Source organism: Prenolepis imparis, unplaced genomic scaffold (genome assembly GCF_030444845.1).
Source record: "Prenolepis imparis isolate NDT839.2.m4 unplaced genomic scaffold, iyPreImpa1.0 SCAF_8, whole genome shotgun sequence".
Lineage (NCBI taxonomy): Eukaryota > Metazoa > Arthropoda > Insecta > Hymenoptera > Formicidae > Prenolepis > Prenolepis imparis.
The window spans coordinates 6,417,695-6,443,272 of record NW_028141166.1 but is presented as its reverse complement, the minus strand read 5'-3'; the positions used below and the strand labels follow the sequence as shown (position 1 = coordinate 6,443,272).

Sequence of the window (25,578 nt, the reverse complement as noted above, 5' to 3'; positions counted from 1 at the left end):
CTCTCTGTACACATACACACATTTATATATATTAATGTAATATAATATATAAAATATAAATATAATATAAAAATATAAATATAAATATAATATAATATAATATATATATGTATAATATATTTTATTATACATATATACGTATAAATAAATAAATAAATGAATAAAAAATATATATACATATGTGCACATGTGTGAATGCAAGAAATATATCGATGGAAGGGTCATTGTGTGATCGTGGTTAAAGGCGATTAGACCGCGTTTGGTATCGGCGCTTGCGTTTCAGCGGTAATCTCGTCAATCAAATATCCAATAAAACGCGATTTCCGCTGAAACTAGGACTTTAATGAGAATCCGATTTGGAGGTGCAGCGCGATAGCTTCTCATTTGCTTCCAGCGCACGTAATAAGCGTGCCCGCTTCTTCCCCCGCTTTTCTAGGTGCCATGGTCGTCTGTGCGATATTCCAAGGAACTACCCCCTCGTGGCTATACACGCTTCAAGCTCGAAGAAAGAGTACGCTCGACCGCAGGTGAATAAGGGATGAGAAAGCAAGTTGGGATTTCTGGTGAACTCTTTGTAGGGCGAGCTTGGCGCCTATAAATTCTCGCTGAGTTGAACACGAGTTTTTAAATCGCGCGCAATTGCCAATGAAGAATATGGTGAAGAATGTAAGCGTGTGAAAGAATAAAGAAATGAAAGTAAAAATGTCTTAAAAGATAAACACATCAACATTATTTTAAATCTTATAGTTTGAGAAAAACTGACTGATTAATAATAAGTTATAATTAAATAGGTTCCGATATGTACGCTAATAAAGATCGCTTCAAAACTGTTGTAAAAATTTCTTACCGAACTTGAGTGCGCACCTAATTCATATCGCTATATAGTTCGTTCGGGATGAGCTTTTAAACTTTCCGATAAAAGTTACGATGCGAAATAATGTGGAGATTTCATTTCACCGTTTTTAACCTACACACGGTTCATAAAACAAACTTAATTTCTCCTGACTGTCTTCACATCTTTTTTGCGAAAATTTCGTTAATAAAGCGTGTCGGATTTTTTTAAAGTAAATTTTTCTAAAAATTTAAAAAGATAATATTTTTCATATTATTTTCATTTCAACTTTACATCTCTGAAAAGCTTACTGTTTATTCAATCGAAATAATTTAATTGAATAATGTAGGATAATGATTATTATTAGGTTTGTTTTATGAACCGGTAAATATGTATTTTCAAGAAGAAATAATAATAAAGGAATACACACACACATACATTTATCATTAATTAGTTTAATCATAGTAAGCGTGAAAATATATTGCATATATAAAATATGTATATATATTATAAAGTAAATAAATGAATGTATTATATATATATTATTGTATTATATATATATATATATATATATATATATATATATATTATAAAGTAATAAATATCTGTTCACATATATTGCATTATTTTAAATATATTGAAGATTCGAAAGAAAACTTAATCGTGTGGATCGGTCTAAAATGTGGAACTGCATCGTTAAATTTACGATGGCTCGAGTCGATTCCAGAGTTTTAAATTCTGCGTTATTGGAGCAGGGTCGGGGTCGAATTCCACGGAAAGGTGCTGAATCTGAAGTGAACATTACGTGGAGTAAAGTCATCTCAGAATGTAAGCAATTTCAAGCAGTCGCCGTTACAATGTTACAGGCACAGAAACTTCTCTAGAAGCAATTAAATAATGAGATAAACGCATCCTATCTGCAATGTGAGTTTGTGGAAATTATTAAAGTTTTCCATATCTTTACTTATATATTCATAACATTCCATAAACAATTGAAACAATATCGTATGCAAGCTTACTATGTGGCATTTTATTTGCGAGAAACTATATAGAGTGTTTTCAATATAATACTAATTTGATAAAATGTTTAAACAAACATGTTTTTCACGAGCCAATGTTAATTATATTGTGTATTTTCTTTTTCATCCCCGCGTTTATTTCTTTCAATTATAATTTATATTAGACAAATGTACACAAGTTTACAGCATTGCATTTGCTTTTATGCTTGTAAAAATATAATGTAATCACATTGAAGCAGATAACATATAGTTTAATAAATAAATGGAATAAGCTGTAGATGTGTTGCATTTCATATATTATAATTTTAACAATTCCCAGTCAAATTAGATCTCTGAATGTTTTTAACCAAAGCGCATTACTGATTTAAAAGTGTATCTTTAGTGTTTGATTTAGACACAAAACTAGATGGCAAAAGACATACAAAAATATATAAGAACTTCAAAGAACTCCTGTGGAAAGATATAGATTTTATTCAATTCAATTATTTTCTCTCTCCCTCTATATTTGAGGAAACAAAGTTTTCTGCATATGCTATTGAAATTTTACTATAGAAGATTTGATCGATCGACTAAAGTGATTGGTTAACTTTTGAGATCTTATTCGCACAACCCCTTTCTCTTTCTCTCTCTCGCTAGTAAAATAAACAATTGTTACTCGATGAATGCGATGGATCGATAGCTTCTCGAGTGCCCTCAAGATTGAATAAATTTGATCTTGATAAGAAAGTTCTGACTTTCATCGAACTTTTGTACTCGAGCTTTTAAAAATATAAGAGTCGTTATCAGTCTGAGTATCTTACTTCCGATACAAAGGGAAAAAAATGTAATGAGAATAAAATCAGAAGCGGAACAATGTACTTTTAATATCATTACAGTTTAAGGATATAATTTGAGATATATTATCTTTAAATATGTCATTTTTAAATAACTATTGAAATTATTTCAAGCAAAAGAAACGTCATTATTAAAATAAAATCTTTTAACGAAAAAAAGAAAAATATTACACATGTCGGCGTAATAATCATGTGTTAATAGTTTGTTCTTATCAAAAGAATCTTGATAAAATAAAATTGTGATTGGCAGAAAAATCTCTATCGAATAAGATCTCGTTTCACCCTGTCTCGAAAGGAAATGGGAGGGCAGCAAATATCGTGGAACCAAAAATAATTCCATACATGTTCTATGGCAAATCGCATAGAGACAGATAACAGATACATAATAATAAAGGCGATTGTCGATAAGCGACTAAAAAAAAAAAATGTCGGGTGATCATTCGTATGCAAACACGCACATACACATATCTGCACGTGTCTCCAGAGAGATTCGGAAGAGAAAATATTTCTGCTATATTTTATCAGAAGAGATAACGGACAACTTGGAAAATTATTCGGAGCCGTCGAAGCTGCATCGTTGCACCGGAATAGGAAGAAACGTACAAAATGTGAGCGTGTGTCAAGTTAGGTGAGATTTTCAATACGACGTTCCAATAGTATAGTACAGAGTATATGCGAGGGTGTGTAGCTGGCCCACACCTGCCTTATCCTATCTGCACGACTTGGCGTATTCCCACGCATACAAATTATCAGAGACGTTGCGGAATATATATATATATGCTCGACGTACTTCGAGAGAGTTACTTTCTCTATATTATTTGAAACTTGAAGGCTTAACTTTAAGTAACTTTAAGCACGGAGAATATGTTTTGGAGAAATCTGCTTTCGTTCTTTCGTATATAATTTCGATTCGCCCTATTAGACGAAGAGTTGCTTACTGCGGAACAATAAAATGCTGCAACATTTTCTGCCGCATCCGTACTATTTCTCACGAGGATCCCGGTAGCTGGAAAATGTCACAAGGCAATGTCTCTATGTAACAGTCGGTGACAGGCGCGCAGCAGTTAAGATCTGACTTATATAAATTGTCGCAGCTCGCGCACGATTTCTGATTGTAAAGGTGCGATATAAGCAGGATGACGTACGTATGACAGATACTCTGTTTCCCTCGCTTACAGCAGTCTCCTTTTTTTTCGAGGAGATTGGAAATCGAGCAAAGTTGTTGTACAGATATCGAGATGCAATGATTCTCTCTTCTGTCAATGAACAGGTACCCAGGTACCCAAAGCAACTTTAAATGTCAAACATGTATCGGAATTTTTTGGGAATCTCCTAAAATATAGGAGAGAATGTTCGCTGCCCATCAGCTGATATGAAGAAATTATCGCAGTACAATGTGTAAAAAAAAACTGCAATTAGTGTCCGGATCCATATGTTGACGAAAGGGTGAAGAATTATACATTGACACAAGCGTTAAAATTATTTTGGGTATCCATTGACAGAAGATGATTAAAGATCTGCTTGCAGCATCGTGAATCGCATTTGTCAATTGACAGAAGACGCGTCCTCGAATGTCAGAACTCTAGGAACGCGAGGAGACACAGCTCGCTTTCTTTTTGTCATTCTTATTTTTGCGCGCATGCAAAATTGGAACGCGAAATGTAATTTGGAGGAAAATCGGGTAACTCGTTCGTCGATCGACTTCGATGTGACTCACTGTGTTCTGAACACTCTTTCTTTCCTTTTCTGTTCGCGCCTCTACTCGCACAGTTGATACTACGTTCTCTTCATCCTGCAACAACGTCGGACCTTCGTTATTTGAACTAATTGGGGCTTGATTAATTAGGGAACTTTGGTTAAATTAAAGCACGACTCTACGTGTCGCGGTCTATGTCGAAAGCCTCGAAAATGCGAAGAGTACCGCTGCGGTGGTTCTCTGTCGCTGCCAAAGCAGCGTTTACGCGCGAGCTAATATAGTTATGCGAAAGGATTGCAAGAACAAAAAAGGAAATTAGGTTCACGCAACGTAGCAGAAGTAAATATAATGTCAACGGGGAGACTAATAAAATAGATTGATTAGTGACTTGAAGTTCATTCGTGATTTACAAGAGTAAAATAAAAAAAAGTTTCCTCTCGTTAAAAAATTTATATTAATTAAATAAGCAAAATCATTACGCTACTGAACAGAATGTGAATAAAAAAACAGAAACTTTATTGTAATTAAAAGAAAAACCCGCGATGTTTAATGTTAAGTAATTACAGATTTATATAAATATATAAAAAGTATGAATAATAAATATAAAATATAAAAAATTGTGCGCTATTCAATTAATTCGCGCGCATGTCTGATGGTACTTTCGTATGTTAGTAGTAAAATAACATGTTTTACGAACTTTTCCAATTACTATATATTTTCAAAGAGATTGAAATATATATATATATATATATATATATATATTTATAGAAAGAAACTTTTTTATTCTTGTATACATTTGTAAAATAAAGTCTCTAGAGGTTGCGCCGATATCTAAATATTTTCCGTCGCGAAAGTTGGGGTGTGCCGCTCCTCCCCCAATATCTCCCTTTTTTCGATGTCGCGATATCATAATACAATGCATATATATTCCATGGAAAATATTCCTACGTTATTTTTTTCGTTCATTTTTTTACCTATGATCAGATACCGTCGGTTTTCCCTGTTTTCCCATGCGACGAATCATTTTTTTTTTTTTTTTTTACTTTACTTGGGCATGTAAACTAGAAATTATGTATAAAGAGATCGCACGTGCTATATAATTTTCGATATAATTTTTTAAAACGCGAGAGTCAAATGTTTATCTTAATTTTAAACAAAGAGTTTTCAGAATTTTCTATTTTACTTTTAAAGAGAAAGTAAAAAAAATTTTTATGTCATCCTAAAGCTTTCAAGGAGAATTATAAAATAATGTAATGCTTATAACATTATTGTTGCAACTTTTATGTTGCACACAAGTTTGAATATTTTTTTTATGTACTTGATGCGCGTATGTGTTTTTTTTATCTTTTCTTGTAAAATTTCTTTTTTAAAAGAAAATTTTAAAATAATGAAAATTTTTTAAATAATGAAATTTCTTTTAAAATAATTAAATTTCTCTTAAAGAAGAAATTTTTGAATTTCTTTTTAAAAGAAATTTTATTATTTTTTATAATTTGTGAAAATCAAGTTTTTATATAAATGCGACATACTATACATATATAAAAAATTATATATAGATTTTACAATCAATATACTTCTGTATTATATATTTGATGACAATTTAGCATGAATTTACGAAAGAGACAAGATTATTGATGTATACCAGTTTTTATTGATGCTTGAACTCACGTTGAATCAATATTATAAGTTTATAAGGACTTGATAGCTCGATGTTATAAACATATTTTTTTTTAAATGGAATTAGTTTATTATCATTGATAAGCAATGATTTCAGTTATAAGTAGCACTGAAAACAATAAAATCTCGTTGAGAAGAATCAGTTAGTGATAGTCAGTAAATTTCTACCGCCATAATTTGTGAAACACATTAGACGGCGGAGCAAAGCGTGAGTTCTTTCACTGAAGATCAATGATACAAGTGTTTACTGATCATCTATCAAATCTTGTCACTTACTTTAATCGACATTTTTGATATTAATAAATAATATTTTCATTGATTCAGTTAATTGCATGGCCAATTACTTTATATATATTTGGCGTCTAAATAGCTTCTAAATAACTAAATATTAATTTGCATAAAAAAGAATTATTTTCAGGATTCCTCAATTTGATAGATTATTTTCATTAAAAGGTTCCGTCTTTTTCCCTTCATCTCTAGCTCTAAAAGATTCTACCCAAATTCATTTCTGATTAAATTAAAATGTTATATTAAAAAATTTAATGAAAAATCTCTATAAAAATGACGTTTTGCCAAAAATTTAAAAATTTCAATATATTAAAAAAAAATTAAAATTTTAACACATCAATATTTCGAAAATTATTGATCGTAGTGCATCATAGTAGTTTGCGATATTCTTTCTCTCGATAAAAATCCATCAACCCTACCTATCAAATTGAAGGAAATAAAAATAACCCGGAATAAAAATAACATTCTTGCCAAAAGTGTTTTGGGATATTTCTTTCCAACCCTTCGTAAAAACAATTTCCATTCTTATCGTGTTATCACAAATTTTCTCGTCGGAATAAGTGATTTAATTTACAGTCATCCGCGCGGATTGAAGATCTAACAATCCATCAAGCGTTATAAGAAGACTGCTCCGAAAACTCGAGCTTTCCCCGAGAGGAAAAAGGAAGAGAGTCTAAAGGAGAAGAGAGAGATAGGTTAAAAGAGTTTCAGCCGTCGTGAAGTCCAAGAAATATAACTGGACATTACTCAGCCTCGAGTTTCTTATTATACCGAGGCTGTGTTTCCCGAGGACTCGAGATACTATACCTCTGTTCCGAGGAAACTACGTGCTTCAAGCTGGACGATGGTGTATATATATAACTCTTGACAATCCTTAAATTTCATGCGAAAATTTATCACGTCGTCAAACGAGAAAGGATTATCGTTTTATTGCGCAACGATTTTATTATATTATTCACGGAAATGTACTCAAGATCCCCGATCATTTCCTCGCGCGCGATTCCCTCTTACGAATTTGCTGTTGATCACTTTGGCGGCGATTCGGTGAGTTTTTACTCCGCCGTAAGTAAAAGCTTTGGCGAATTTGCGGTGTGTAAAATCGAGACGGCATTCAACGTACTCTTCGAAGCGAAATCAGATCTGGCCGTTGTCCAGACTTCGGAAACTCGGTCGCATCGATCTTCTTAAAAACACCACAAATTGTGACTGGACAATACAATATCCGATGTATCCGGAATCGTTCTACAATCTTTTCGAGAAGAGATGAACGCTTTCTCTCTCTCTCTCTCTCTCTCTCTCTCTCTCTCTCTCTCTCTTTATCTTTATCTTTCAAATTTCTTGACGCTTCTTCTTCGTAGCGGTGGGAAGCTTTTCATTATGCAGATCCGCTTCCGTTACTACAAGATTCCGTTTTATGTTCTTTTAACTCGTTCCACTCTTGTAGCGATTTTTCTAATGAAATAAGAAAATAAGTAATAAAAAAAGTATGCAATCTGAATTTTTATTCAATTTACGGACACGATGTTCTATTTCTCGATTTATTCAAGAAATTAAATTTGGCTAGTTTAAAATTCTCTCAGTGTATTTTCTCTTTCGAAGAAATTTCCGAGACTTAAATCTAAGAGAGAGCTTTCTCTTCATCCGAGCAATCTTCGCATCTTTCGCGTTTTCGAAAAAATGCGCGTTGACATGTTATCGGTTGAATCTCTAAAACAACAAGTAACAGGAAGAGTCAACGTTTCAACAATAGTAAAGTTTCTTTGTGAAAATCTGTATTATTATTAACTCTCATGTTTTTATTTCGTTGAGCTTAAGGGGTACATAATTAAGAAAAGATTTTAATATCAACACATTCAATGATTGTAAACTGGAATTTGCTGTAAGTAGGTATATTCTTGATTGTATATACAGTAGAAATTATAAACATTTATTTATCAACGCATGAAATGTTAGGAAATATGTACAATTTTTATCTTCAGAAACAATAAACCGACAATGTATATATGTAGAGATTTTTTATAGATAAGAAATATATCAAGTATAATTTATTATTATATTTTTATATATGTAATAAAATTACGTTTTGTATATATAGAAAATTATATTCTGGCAACTAAAATATTATATATTTAATTAGTTTTTATCATATGTGCTTTTGCTATCCCAGATATACCCCAGTTCGATAAGCTCATGTTGATTCGAACATTGTCGCTCATTTACCGGTTACAGGAAAGCTTAAAAGCTCGTGGTACAAAATGCGAATATTTATCTGTAGATATTTATAATATATTTTAATTTGTTAGAAATGTGCACGAGATAAAACATTCAGAGAATCACAGATTTTTTTTATTAAGAAGATTGAGTTAATCGATTAATGTCATAAATGTGTATAGAAATAAAAAGCTATAAAGAAAAATATTTAGAAATTTCTAAATAATTTTATATTATACACTCAATTATTCTTGTATAAAATTACACTTATATATAAAATTATATATAGCAAATATTTTTTTAAATTGTCCCAGAAAGTGCTGTTAACCTTCGGCTATAAACACAAATATAAACATAAATTTAAACACGAATATAAACACAGCTATAAATGGATATAAATACAAATCTATTAAAATCGATAAAAGAATTAATTAATTTTAAATTTTAATATAAATAATTTAGAATCATAATTTTATTCTTTTAGTTTTATTAATTTTTTAACTTTAGTTTTACATACTTACACTGGCGGATCCTGGGGGAAAGAGGGTTGGAGTTAAATTCCCCCTTGCAAATTAAAAGAAACAGTTTTGCTGAATTTGGTTAAAAAATATAAATAAAGAAAAACAAACATTAAAGAGCTATCGACGTCAGGATCCGCTAGTGTATATATATATATATTATATATAAGTATAAGATACACTGTAAATTATACTCATTACGCATTCAAGGAGTTAAGTGTAGATTAAGTCAGACATACGACGAAATGATGAGATAATTTCATTGCACGAAAATAATTAGATGAAATTCTTTATATCTATATAATATATATATATAATATATATTATATCTATATAATATATATATATAATATATATTATATCTATATAATATATATTATATAGATACAAAGAATTTCGCCTAATTATTTTCGTGCAACGAAATTATCTTATTTCGTCCTATGTCTGACTTAATCCAGACTTAACTCCTTGAATGCGTAATGAGTATAATTTACAGTGTATCTTATACTTTTATACAATATATATATATATATTATATATATATATATATATAAAAGTATAAGATACACTGGAAATTATACTCATTATGCATTCAAGGAGTTAAGTGTAGATTAAGTCAGACATACGACGAAATGATGAGATAATTTCGTTGCACGAAAATAATTAGGCAAAATTCTTTATATCTATATAATATATACAATATGTATGTATACGATACATTGTAAATTATACTTATTACGCATTCAAGGAGTTAAGTATAGATTAAGTCAGACATAGGACGAAATGATGAGATAATTTCGTTGCACGAAAATAATTAGGCGAAATTCTTTATATATATATATATATATATATATATACACTGGCGGATCCTGGGGGGGGGGGGGGTGTTAAACCAACCCTCTTGTAAATTAAAAGCAACAGTTTTGCTGAATTTGTTTAAAAAATATAAATAAAGAAAAACAAACATTAAAGAGCTATCGACGTCGTTGATCCTGAAAGAAAAGCTAATCATGAAACCAAAAATATTAAATAAAATAATTTTGCAAACCCCCCCCCCCCCATTATCGACGTCAGGATCCGCTAGTGCATACTTATATGTAAAGTAGAAATTAATAGGATAATTAATATTAATTAGCAATAGTTTATAATATAGATTTTTTAAATTATAATTTCTTTAATTGAATAAATTTGCTTATGTTAGTTCTTTTTTGGATTTGGATACTGAAATAAATAAATATATATATATATATAAAAAAAAGATTTAATTATTACTGTTAATTATCGATATTTTTTTAGAAAATTGACCTGACTAAATAAATTTATCGATTTCCTTCAATTTTCTTATATGTCGTTTATCAAAGTAATTTATAAGCGTATTTTTAATTTATTATTAATAAAAATTGCTTTAAATAAATAATAATATTCTCTATTTTTATAAATATATAACAATGTTTCTTATTTTAAACTTAAAAAATTTATATATATATTATATATATATATATGAATTCGCGCAAGAAATGTCTGCTCAAATATTTTCGACACAATATATAGCCAATTTCTGTAATTAAAAAATTGTTATAATTAATACTTTCTTTTAATTAATATTTCGTAATCTCTTTTCGTTAAATTGTGCGTTTATAATAATTACATATAATATCGATTAGAAAAAACCAATTTTGTTCGTGCTGTCGTGATAAATTAGCTGTACACTGATCGATTGATTAATTAATCTTGTAATTTATTTAACAATGACTATGATGTAGTTGCGGATTGTAGCAACAAATCCCGAAATACGTACGTATTGTTTGTCGCGCATGTCAAGCGCACACCTCAAATTATCAAGGCAAATGATATTTTTAACGAAGCTCTCGTATCTAATTAACGTGTCGGAATGTAAAGCGTGTTCGCGGTGTGCAAATACGCAAAATCCAATTGATTTTAGCCGACTGAAATCGAGCGCAAAACCGCAAACATATTAATTGGGAAATGGCTACTTCTGTTTAGAATTAGTTGATCATTATATCGGTATTTTGACATTTCGCTATTGATATTGAGAGAGATTACTTTGAAAAAATAATATTTGTTAAGATAACTATATGATTAAATTCTAATATGTAATAAAATGAATGTTAACTTTAAGTGGTAATTTAATGTTGATTTTATACTTACTAGAACAACACAAACGCGCGCTAAGCGCGCCATTTCTCGATTTTATATATAAAAAAAAAATGATATTTTTATATAAAATTTGTTTAAATTTGATTAACATTTTTTGACAGAAATCAGATAATTAAATCGTTAATTTGCTAATTAAATTTGAAAATAAAAATATGTTATAAAAATTAAAAATGTTATAAATAATATTACAAATAATATGTTTACTACTTAAAACTCGAATAATACATTTCATTGTTTGCAAAAATTTTAATTTTCAATTGTTTAAAGCGAGCCAAAAATTATTCTTTCATATATTTTAACATTACATTGACTGCACATTATGATGGTACCATTAGCATACCAGCGTACAAACTTTTTGATCTAATATACGTAAAATGAATCCGCGGCGTATGGGATCCGCGGTTTAAACATTTTAATTTTCAATTGTTTAAAGCGAGCCAAAAATTATTCTTTAATATATTTTAACATTACATTGACTGCACATTATGATGGTACCATTAGCGTACCAGCGTACAAACTTTTTGATCTAATATATGTAAAATGAATCCGCGCCGTATGGGATCCGCGGTTTAAAAATTTTAATTTGCAATTGTTTAAAGCGAGCCAAAAATTAATCTTGTATATATTTCAACTGTACATTATATGCACATTATGATGGTACCATCAGCATACCAGCGTACAAACTTTTTGGTATAATACACGTAATATAATTGTGCGCCGTATGGGGTCCGCTGTTTAAAAATTTTAATTTTCAATATTTTAAAACAAGCCAAAAATTTATTTTTCATATATTTTAACACTACATTGTCTGCACATTATGATGGTACCATCAGCATACCAGCGTACAAACTTTTTGATCTAATATACGTAAAAAGAATCCGCGCCGTATGGGATCCGCGGTTAAAAATTTTAATTTTCATTTATTTAAAGAGAGCCAAAAATTATTCTTTCATATATTTTAACATTACATATATATATATATATATATATATTTAAAATAACATAAATAACTTCTTTTAATTAATAACTTTATAGAAGTGACATTAATAACATTAAAAAATATTTATTTTAATTAATTTATGTAAACATATATATGTATATTTCACTCAAGCTAATTAAAATAATATAAATATATTTCAATAATGTTATTATTAGATGTTGTTACTTCTATAAAGACATACGAACAAAAGAAATTTGTTTATAATTAAATCAAATCAGACTCAGGACATTTTACAACATTATGTTTTCATTATGAAAACAAAACATGGATTGAATATGATGATTTGAGAAAGAAAAAATAATACCTTATACTTTTAAGTCAGATTCCCAATTATTAATATATATTTTAAATAAATTATAAAATTGAATGTTAAATTAATTATAATAATCAATTGAATGTTGAATTATAAAATTAAATGTTAATCAAATAAAAATTAAATTTCAATAATTTTGTGTCCAAAAACATATTATTTTGTTTTACTTTAGGAAAATACTTCTATCTAGTAATTTTGTACGCTGTTTTATGATTTTCCAGTATTGTTTAAACTTATTTTCCGCTAACTTATAAGACGTTCTCCTCAGGTTCGTTGCACTCGTTCGCGGGAATGCATTAACGTTAATGATGATCGGGAATTGTTTGACGATTGTGCTTTAAAATGACGAGAAATAGCGATCGATTGAAATAGGCAATGGTAATTTCGAGCAGGAATTACATTCGAAGTGGAAGAAGACAGAATAATCGTTCAGTCTCTCGTTTTTGATCGTATTCGCGTTTGAGACCGATTTAAAATCCGCTTAGCAATGATTTATTATGAGGGTATACGAGTATTATTACCAGAGTACTAAGAATCACAAACGATGTCATAGGTACACGTGACAAAAGAGAAAGACATCAATTTCCAAACAATCTGCTAACAATCTAGACAATAGTAGAAAATGGGAAGTCAATCTTTTTCATTGCATACGACAATCGGCTAACTCGGGTTCTAAAATAATTCGTCAATGTAATATTATGAGACACATAAGACAAAGATACAAGAGAAAGATTGCTATTATTGGATATTATAAGTACAGAGTATGGCTGGTATCTGGAATAAAACAAGGGATCAAAGTTACTGGTGACCCACTCGTGACAATGCAATGTTTTAGATACTTATTGTCAGCTTCTCTTTCAGGATGAACTTTACGGGCACCGAACTCTCTCATCAATATCAAGACGTAGCCGGTAGGATAGTTTCATATATACATTTTCAAATTATGGAAATCTAATTTATTTAGATCTTTGATATTAGAAATTTAAATAACTTTACAAATATTTTGAACATGTTAAAAAAATGTTTACCTATCTATATACACGAATCTTATAATTATTATAAACATTCTATTAAATATTTATAAAAATTCTATTAAAAATATTTCTATTTTATATTTTTTGAAATAGAATCTAGAATATTAAAATGCAAATGCAATAATAATGTAAAGCACATCATCTATCGACACTGCAGTATTGGCAATTTTTTCAACTCTTTGAGACTTTTCTGACTAATATTTAAATTATCTGATTTATTGATTCGTATGTTATTTCGTTCTTTTAATCTAAAAATTAAAATAATATTACCTACAAAATTTAAAGCACAATATGAGATATATTTAAATTAGTAAATATCATTAAAGAAATAATTCTCTCGTTTTTTTTGTAAATATCATAATAAATATAAATTCCGATTTTCTTATTTTAATATCTTTTCGGTGATATGCTGAACATATAGTAGTACATCTCTATACATCTTTATGAAGGCAAAGGGATTTATTGAAAATAAAATATATTATTTCACATTAAAGAGTCTCATTAAAGTCTTAGTTCTTTTTATATACTTGGCGTTGCATCGCCACCGCATTGGTTGACATTTCAGCGTATAAATTAAACCTACAGTTCGTAAGATAGTGGCGGAAACGATAGCGTACAGCACCCAGTGACGTGGAGCCCACGGAATGGCAAACGTGTAATCTGCTCGCGGCAATCCGATTGCGACTAATCTACCCTTTCGTCATTTGCGATGCGTTCCGCCTTCTCATTCGATATCCGCGGAGTATCGGACGTCCGAGTATGATTCGGGAGAACGCATCTGTGCCCACACACGTGTCCACCGCGTGTCCGGTGCTCATGGCGGGTTTATACGCAGGTACCCCTATATGAACAAGTGCATATGGGTCGCTGCCAGTGACAGGGAAATACTGCTGCTGCTGCTGCTGCTGCTAACTACTGCCTTTTACTCTAAGTTATAGCGGCATGGATCCAATGCCACGCTGGCTCTGCGCGTTCATAATTTTTCCCTCTTCTCTCCCTTTTAACTTTGACGAATGTGAGCTGCGTCGCATACGTGTCGAAGAATTTTACAAAATCGGTGACAATAACTCTCGATCATAATTAGCGAACGGAGATTTGCAACAGGATTTATGCGCCTTTGAAGCTTCTGACAAATGAATCTAGATTTTAAAGGCAACGAGTTTATTCAAAAAATATTAAAGAGAAGATCTCTCAACTATATGCTGTTTACATTATTTTTTATTGCTTAAAATATTGGTTTTAGCTCTCTTAGTTTATGTAAAAAATATTAATTTATTTAGTTTTTTTGAAAAACTGTGATAAAAAATATTAGAAAATATATTTCAAATAAATGTTAAATTATATATAATATGTAATTATATATAATATATACTCTTTAATCTATATAACAAAATTAAATTAATTGCAAATTGCCCACAAAAAATTGCCAATATTAGTCAAGTTTTAATTCTTCATTTACAAAATGTATTAAAAATTTAAAGTACATCTTACTTCGTATTTGACAGAATGGAGAACTCAAGAATTTTTAACGTCAATGATCAATGAGAAGTAAACACTCGCTTCAATGTAGGTCGGCGATGACCTCTTCAACTCACTTATTCGCATCCGTCCTTCTTTTTTTATCATCTCTCAACTACTTTGGTAAAGTCGCACCGATAACATTCGCATCGATTCGGCTTTTCTACTTGGCATCGCCTGATTCACTAGACTCGTAGGGTATCTTTTGAATTTAAACTTATTGTTAGTGGCGAGTTTTGCGTAATGAGGAAAATATATTATCAGACTTCTGCCGAGCGTTCAAATTATCGTTATGACGAAGACGTGACGTGAAAGGGAGAGATGCACTCTCTATCCGATATATATACTTTACGCTATCGCAATTACGAAATTATTTTTGCAACCAATTCTAATATGTCCAGCTAGGGGAGGAATAGGAAAAATATAAAATTTATACTATTATTTATAATATAATTAATATAAGTGCAAAACTCTGTGTGCATGACAATACGTGAGATTATATGACATAAACATTTCATTTTACTAAATTTTTTCTTTTTATATTAGCATAAGAAACAAGTTTAATTTAAATATTAAAATATTTCGATAATATAGTGTTTTATTTTGCGTAATTCGAGGATTCCGAAAATATCGAGGACTTGCAATATATCATAATAATAATATTATAATAATAATAGTATAATAATAATTTCAAAAAGATTCATATCTTGGAAGTGGAACTAATATTGCCAAAAAAATGAAAATATTACATGTTGTTTCCTGTGTAAGACAGAATTTTCATTTCGTTAAAGATACCACTCACTTAAAAGAGCATTTAAGAACAAGACATACTAACGTGGAATTGAGAAATAAAATAGATTTGGAAAAAAATTTTATTTATAGTGACGAAAAAAATTGTATGCAATACACACTTTGTGAAAAAAAGATATCTATCTATTATAAAATATCTGATAGAATAAACAAGCATTTAACAGATGACCATGATTTAAATTTTAATAAGGAAGAAAACGAATTACTACTGCCAAAAGAACGAAAATATTACATGTTGTTCTTTGTATGAATGAGAATTTTCAATAATTAAAGATGACACTCATTTAAAGGAGCACTTGAGAACAAGACATACTAACGTGGAATTGAGAAATAAATTAGATTGGGAAAAAAATTTTATTTATAGTGACCAAAAAAATTGTATGCAATGCACACTTTGTGAAAAAAAGATATCTATCTATTATAAAATATCTGATAGAATGAGCAAGCATTTATCAGATGACCATGATTTAAATTTTAATAAGGAAGAAAACGACAGCATTTATCAGCGTAAAGCACTCGCGAGAAACTCATTTTAAATACTTGACGATACTTTAAACTCGATTAATATTTTTGACAGTTATCAGCTGATTTCTGTCAAAAAATATTAATCAAGAATAAGATATTATAACATATTATTTACAATATATTACTATTTTAATTTTTAAACATATTATTATTTTAAAATTTAATTAGCAAATTAACGCTTTAATCAGCTAATTTCTGTAAAAAAATATTAATCAAGTTTAAACAAACTTTATATTATTTTTTTTTTAATATCATCTTTTTAATATAAAACCGAAGAATGGCACGCGCGTATTGCGCACTTGTGTTATTCTAGTTATTTAAAAAATGCATTTACATGCTAAATAAAATGTAATATTTTTTCTGAAAACAGTTGATATATTTATATAGATTATTTTATTATTACAATTTTAGAAAAGTTAATTATAAAATATTAATTTTATTTTATATAATTAAGTTTAAAATTTAAAAAAATACATAGTTGCACAATCAAAGACAAAATGCTAAGAAATTTTATTGTTATTATTATAATATTAATTTAACTTTTTTAAAAATTTGTACAGCTGATTATATTGATATATATTTTTTAAAACTTTCTATTTATATTTATATATATGTATCTACATAAATTCTTTATAAAAAAGTTATTCCATTAAATAGAATTGTAATCCATATTGTAATCAATATATTGTCAGTATTAACAATTCATTATTATAAATAAACTTATGCATGGTATCCAGATAATTTGGCGATGTTTCGGATTTAAAATAAAAGATTGTATGTTAATTTAATGTACTTTATGCTGGCACTACTTTATGCTGGATTACAAAACAAATGCGTCACATTAAATTTATGATTAACATTATCGCGAACAGAGAGAGAGAAACGTATCGTATATTTGAGTTAAAAATGGTGAAAGAAGCGAAGTGAAAAATATACACACACATAGTAAATATAATAAATTAATGAGTAAGATAAAATGTTTTCTAATATATCATCTACATAATATAATAGATATGCATGCTTTATTAAAGTCTTAATAATTATAAGAGTTTTTTTTTAACACCATAAGTATTGAGACATAAAAAATTTCTCGAAAAAAATAAAAATTTTGAACTTTAAAATAAAAAGAAAAAAAATGGGCATTTAATATATATACTTTAAAAGGATTTCCAAAAATACTATATCAAAATAAATAATTTATTTTAAGACATCGACTTAAACAATCTCTATGTTAAACGGAATGTATTTATAATAATGACGATTTTATGAATTTTGGGGCAAAAATTATTCAGAAAATTATTATTTTATATAAATTCTTCTAGATTATGCTGAACGTTTCCTGTGAATCGTCGTAAAATGATAGATATAATACAAATGTTTGTAAAAAATTAATATAAGAAGCTTAAATATTACTTGTAATAAGCTTAAACAATAAATTAAATAAATAATACGATTATGCATATATAATAGAAGATAATTGTTGTTTACAATACACATACGTAAAATATATTTTTTTACTTGTGATACTTTGTCAAATAGAATTTGTGGTTGTAAACGCTTTGCAGGATTGTTTATCATATATTGTATTAATTAATAAGAAATATATTTTACAAATTCGTATCTTTGTATACAAAATATACGTCACAATTATAATATTTTTTGAAAATAGAAACTAGAAAGTAAAATCCGACGAGTAAGATAGGTCCTCAAGCACAGTAATTTGTTTGTTGGCCAGAAACTCCCAGAAATGCAGTTGTGTACGCAGGTGCATTGTCATGATACAAGATTCATTTAAGCTATAACACAAACCATGAGTTTGAGAAATGTTGCATAAAATGGAAGAAACGCTGGATATCATCCCAAAGAGACTATTTTAAAGAGGATTATATTCTAGTTTAACAATTAAATATATATTTATGTTTCAATCGCGAGTGCGCGAATTTTATCATTAAATCTCGTATAAGAGTGCTCTCGTACTTTTTAATAAAAAATAGTGCTAATTTCAAGAATATATCTATTTCGGTAAAAGATAAAATAAGAGATATAGCAAAATATAGGTATATACATTTCAAATTCTAACATATTTAATGTTATATATTATCAAACAGTCATTATTAAAAGTGTGTTTTTAATGCTGTACATAAAATCTTTCTATGATGAGATTTTATTTTTTTTCAACTAATATATAAAATCTCTCTCTCTCTCTCTCTCAAAATATTTTGAGGGTACATATGTTTGTCAAACAAAGAAAAAATCAATTCCAAATATAGCCACGGTTATTTTATTATATATTTCTTTTAACAATCTGAAAGAATTATGAGTTATTTATTTGTAAAAATATAAATTATGACGATATTAAAATTATATATTTATTTTCACTTTTGCAAATAGTATTATAGTTTATTATATTCACTCTTATGTGACGTTATTTGAAAACCTGTAATCATTGCTGTAAATTAATATTCGTTTTAACTTATATAATAATATTCAATTATGAAAAGAATTAATTCTTAAAATAATATAAATTGGATTATTACATACTTTCACCAAACGCTATGTATTTAAATAAGGAAAGAAATGACGTGAGTGATGATATATGAAATCACAACTTTGAGCTTTGTTTGTGAGATGATAGAAGTTTGTAATTCTAAAAATCATTGTGGGAAAAAAAAACTTTATTTCAGAAGAAACTTTTTAGAGAGAGAACTTTTCAGCAAAAAAAAGAAAAAAATAATAATAATGATTTCTGTCACATTTTGGAGAGCGCTCGGTATATATGTATTTTCTCTCTCCGTCAAGAATAGTCCACCATACTCTCTGAGTCTTGTTAAATTCTGAAAGACGCGCGCTGATTTCTTTCGTCACAAACACCTTTCAAAGTGAACGGCGTCCTCCTCGTCCCGCAATATCCCATCACGAGGAAAACTTACTCAGGAGAAAAATTCCAGATGTAAATTTCTCCCGGTTGTAGAATAATGTGAAATAATTCATTATAGTTCAGATATAAAAATTTAACAATTAGTAATAAGGTTAAAAAATAAATGGGAAAAACAATATTTCTATCCTTTTAAATTTATAATAATAAATTTTTATATAATATAATATTTATTTAACAAATAAATATAAATAATTTTTTAAATAATACAAATAACAGAAGAGAAATACGTACACACACATCTATATAATTGAATAAAATAAAAATATAATATAAATAATCACAAAATGATAAAAAATTTGAATAACTTTTTTTCCTAGTACAAGTATGTCAAGAGATAAAATAACATAATGCCTTATTAAAGCAGTGTCGACGTAAAATCGAATGCATAAGTGGAATATAAAAGTAAAATAATGATTGTGGATTAGAGATGACGAACCTTGATTCCAATATTATCGAGAAGGAGAGAGAGACAGAAAGAGAGAGATGCAAAGTGTAAAACTTTTTTAATATTTTGGCAAAAGCTGTGTATATTTTATTGAAGTAGGACGCTTGTCATTCATATTACATTTTAAAGTATAATTATGAGACATAGAAGAGTTTTACCGATGCACATAGGCATACATTAACGTAAATAAAATTTCATTAGTAACGGGATATAAAGATTTTATGAAAAAATATCCATATCTATGATACAGATATATTTTCTTCATTTTAAGGTGCATTATTCTCTTTTAAATATATATATATATATATATATATATATATAATTTAATTTAAAAAATATATATATGTACTGTAAATTGCTATGAATGTAGTCAACGAATAATTTGAATAACGATTACAAAGCTTTTTGATGTCTGCATTTAAAAGTTGTTCAGTTCAACAGTAGCTGCGGACTATCGTTTTAACAATTAATATATATATATATATCTAATAATCTACTCTCTCTACAGTATATTTCTGTAAATAATATTTCAGACTATTGCTAATTAAGGACAAATGCGAAAAAAATGGAAGCTACGTAGAGTGAGAATTTGATAATCTTCCTGGAACGAAGGGAGCAAATTGGAAAGGGCTTATGATTTAATGAATACACACAACGAGAGTCGATTACAAAATTTTCGAGCCCAATTTCTTTTTAGGTCAAAGTACGTCATATCGCGAGGGCGCCAGGACACGTTCATTCGCAAGCACGTGGTGGTACAGAGGTCGCCCTGAGAGAATCGCGAGCTTTCAAACTCCACAGCAGTCAGTTGTCAGCCGCCCGTGCTGTACCAACCCGGAGTGCTATTCTCTTAAATCTCGTAAACTTTGTTTCTTCTCATTGTTAATACAAGGCTAACATACCGGAATCATCAGATCTCTGCTAGTAAGTGATTAATTAATAAAAATAATTAATTTAACAGACAAATAAATTTGAGTATAAATGTTTTTCAACTCATAAATGCTCAGCGAGAAAGAGAGAGGGAGAGAAGGGGGGAGATAGATATGTATAATATATATATAAAATAAAAATAAATTAGAATTAATTTTCGTGCGTGGCTCTTAGGCCGGTTTTAAAAATCACATATTTATATAATGAGAGCCGATAAAAAATATTTTCTTAATAAAAATAAATTGTTAATTTATGCAAATATTTTCTTTAATAGATTTTGTAAACTTTGATACATTTTAAATATGAATCGTGAAAAGACGACTTATTTTATATATGATCAATAGTAAATAGTAAATTTTATAATAATTAAAAACACACATACGTTGGGGATCGATAAAAGCTCGTTAACCATATGCATTGCTGAGTTACAGTTTCCTTTTGTTTTTGTCCACAATCGTAGCTTGTTACGTGATAGTTAGTTTATTTCTGTGAGTGCTAACAAAAGAAAGAAGAATAAAAAAAACCGTGCAAGTTGCAATAACTACAATACATTCATCGACTTCTTTTTAGAAAAATAATGCGCGAAGGAGACAATATCTTTGTCATGTTTATAATTTATACAAGGAACAAAAGAAATCTTCTTTCTCTCCCTTTTCTTTCCTTTCTCTTTTAATTCGCGGTTAATACGCAAGATACTTGAAAGAAAGATTACTCTTTCTTACCATTATAAGCTATACTTTTTATAGCTTCTGTGTAAAGTTGCGTTTTAACTAGTATTATTTTTTTAACAAAAAATTATACTCGAAATAACTTGTTCCTCATTTTTGCCGCCTTGAAGATTTTACTTTTAATTTTTATTGATTAACTTTTTATTGATTCTATTCACGTATACTTCTTTTACCTCGATTTTTCTATATTTCTCTGCATCTATCGACAAATGCAATGTTATTGCAATATATCTTCAATTTATACGACATAGTAAGTGAAATTTAAATAATATTTAAACATATATAATATGTAAAGTGTGAAATTCTGTAAAGTGTATGTATCATAAATCTCCGAAAAATATACATAATATCAAAAATTTATTCTAATTTCCGGAATCGCTACTAGTTTTTAACTACGCGATCATTAAAAGGCGCGCTTGATGATGTTTTGATATTACAATATGCATTTATTCGCGACACAGCAAAGCAAACACCATCATAGTCCGCATTTTCGGAAAATTCTATCCTCTTGAATGATGCATATCTGCCGATAACGAACATTGCAGCTTCCTATAATCGATTTCACGTGCCACGACGAATAATGGTTGACACGATCAGCGATCCGTCCTATCCGTCTTCCTATGTAAATGATTCGGTACAAGGGAGATCGTAAGCCAGCCAGTTCAATTTCCATCGTCAGAGATGTGTACACCTACACGAGCGATCCGCCTTAAATATGACAACGATAAAAACAACACAGCGACTTCATAATTAAAATTCATCGACTTATAAATTGCTCAAAATTGAACACCTTCAAAATAAATTTGTACAAGCTCACGACAATTATAATATTTAAAATATATGACGACATTAAAACTTTTCGTACATTAAAGACCAGTTTAATTATATTACGACAAAAAAATAATATAAGTAAATGCAAATGTTGTCCAGACACACACATATGCATACATACATTTTTTTTATCTCGTATAAACAATGAACTATCATATGAAATATATCATTCAAAATTATTTTTAAAATATTAAAATATTTGAACATTATTTTATAAATATTTATCCTCTTCATATGAATAGATTATCCAGCTATAGACGCAGATTTTCAAACAGCTATAAGGATATCAGCATCTTCCAACTAATCTACATTAATGCGCTTAGAAAGGGGAAGTTCTTGTATAGTCGAGTTGACGTAGTCATCGACAAAGTTGCATTGTTACTCCCTTAGATTAAGAAACAGTGGCCCAATTTCAAGCAGCAGTTGGGGATAATATTCGTATAAGCACGTTAAATTAATTTAACAAAAAAATTCTCGCAACACGCATTTCTTAGATTTTTTCTCGCGGAACGTACGCGGAATCGAGAATGAAAAACAGAGATGATACTTGGCATTTTCCCTTCAGATCCTCGGAAAAAATGGCTTACACGTAGTGGGCTTCGTGTACCCGATAATCTCGACGGTAAATTCGACGTGCTTACCAAGGAAAGAGAGAAATAAAGTGGGGATACGTGCCGGCCTTGCTAAATGTCCGAAATACACCCTATATAGATACGAGTGGAATAAGTCCGCTTTACGGATACAGAACAGGCTCTTCGTCTCTCTTTTAAATGGCAAAGGATTGACCCGACCTTTTAAAGTATTCCCTGATAAGCTATACGCTTTCGAACAAAAGGTTGGCCGAGAAACCGTCTCGGTGATTCGATTGCACGCGAATGAGAGGCGTCCGCAAGATTTCTTACTTCCCCTTCCATCCTTCCCTCACCTCTTTCTCTATACTTTTCTTTCAACATCCCCCGTATAACTTTTCCTCGTTGATACCCATTGTTCTATTCGTTTGCTCGCTAAATTTTCATGCCTGATCTATATGTAGTGTGTTTTCAAATGTACTCCGCGTAAAGCACATCGATCAAGTAGTTTAGTTTGAGCGAGGCTAATGTTGATATGGTGTAACGCGTTCACGTCACTGATAAATATTTCTACAAATTTTACGTCGCAAGATTATTGAATGTCTCATCAAAATTAAGAAATTATTTGCAAACCAAGTTTAACCCTTCTGTCAATGAACGGATACCCTAAACAATTTTAAATATTAAATGTGTATTCGGAAACCTTTTAAATATAAAAAATCCAGCAGCTGTTATAAAAAAATTGTCGCTGTACAATGTGTCAAAAATCAAAAAAAAAGCAGTTGGTATCCAGACATTGATGGAAGGGTGAAAAATTATGTATTGAAGGATTAATAATATATCGCATGTTCAGCGCGTGTAGAAGAATTCCTAATATAATAATAAATTTTACGGCATATATAAATTACCTATAAAATACACGATTGATTGATAAATTCGTTAATCTCCGACTCTTGTGAAAAGTACACAGCTTCATAGAATCCAAGATTCAATTTTCATGATGACCTCCTGATCCTAGATACTATTGTTCGGATGCACACATTGTTCGGATGAATGTTATGCGGACGTATACGGATACCAAATAACGTAATTATAAACGGCAAGCCGTAATTTTCCGACGATTTACGTACGCCCGGGCATACAACAAGCTCGAGTCTCGCTCCAATCGGCTCGTGATTGATAGCGATTGTAGCTAATCCACGTGGAGGATACTCCGACATGCTAGTTTATATGCATATGCGCTGGTAAAATGCGCGTATAATCAAATAAATAATTTTCGATATATTGAATTCGACAAGTATTGAATTCGGATAACAATTTAAAAATTGTTATTGCTATAGCACAGTATTAACACGAGATGAAAGAATATCTCGGCGTTTTCATCAATTCGTATATAAATCGATTGCTCTACAATTCTGGTAGTTCTGAAGTGTTCGCAGTTTTCATAAGGCGAAACTTTTTTCCCCTTTCATGTTGCACGAGAGAAGAGCGGAAATTGAATTATTCTTCTTTTCCTGTTAGGAGAAGAATCGCACTCCTCAGAAAGTAAACAGTTGCAACACACAATTGTATACTAGTTATTACGTTGCGCGAAGATATTTTGAGAATGTGAAGTCCTTCAAAGACTTCCTGTCGAGACACATCTCCGATGATCGAATTGTGTCTGCGTTGAATTTAATTTAATAAATGTTTAGCCGGAGAGCGATCTCTTAATTTCGTTGATAAATAGCCTTGAGGAATCTCGCTTTAAAGTTTACGTTTTGTTTCAATTTGAAAAACTCGTTCGTCTTCCGTTAAAACGTCGCTCTTGACGTCGCTTGTGTGTTTATGCGTAAGAGACACGTAATGAACTCTCTCCTTCCCGGAGCATCACAAAAGGATTCTTTGTGAACCCGCGAAGCCAACGAAACCGCGAAGAAAAAAATGTACACACATAGAGAGAGCCATTATCCGAAAATTCCCCGGCCAAATTTTAACGAGACTAGGATTCTTTGACAAATATTTCTCTCTTCCTCTTTTTAAAAAAAAAAAAGTTTAATAATAAAATATAAGCGCTTTGATAAATGGTTTTCAAAACCAAATATCCAAATTTGTGCGCGTCCCAACTATTACAGATATATAGTAATTAGTTGTCGGTTGCGAGACTGAAATAAACACATCCCCTTTCGTCTCTGCGAGCTTTTCGTAGCATTTCACCCTTCTGTTATCGATCCTTTCTCCTGTGTCGTCGAACCGCAACATTTGTGCATTATTCAGCATTCCAATCATTTCTCAATTAAAGAAACTAATAATCTCTTACGTTAAAAAATTATGGCAACAGCAAAAGCTTCCAGTATCTTTGCATACAATGTAGACCAAATTTCACACATTAATTTCGCTTTAAGATATAAAAAATAAACGATTAAAGAAGAAAAAATTGATTTTTTTTCAATTCGTCGATTTTCTCGTAAAAAAATATTATAATATATAATAATAATAATAATCAATAATTTTATAGAAAGATAAATCGAGAATTGATTTTTACAATTTTGCTCATTAACGTAAGGGTGATATTCCGGAGTTGATTCATGAAGATTCTCTCGAAGATTCCGTGGAACGTATAATATAGGTCGAACGTCGTCCATTCCCGTCGTAAATATCGGAACCGTACTTGCGGGCGGTTTAGGACAAGGGCTTCAGAATTAT

The 25,578-nt window shown here is 29.8% G+C and overlaps 1 protein-coding gene across 1 annotated transcript in view; it reads left to right on the top strand.

Moving 5' to 3' along the window:
* The first annotated feature begins 20,400 nt into the window (after nt 1-20,400).
* Nucleotides 20,401-25,578, top strand: part of LOC145939403 (zwei Ig domain protein zig-8) — a 44,347-nt gene continuing 39,169 nt past the window's right edge. Inside the window, exon 1 of the mRNA XM_083043679.1 lies at nt 20,401-20,759. The gene's annotated coding sequence lies outside the window, so the exon portion shown is untranslated. The remainder of the gene's footprint in view (nt 20,760-25,578) is intronic.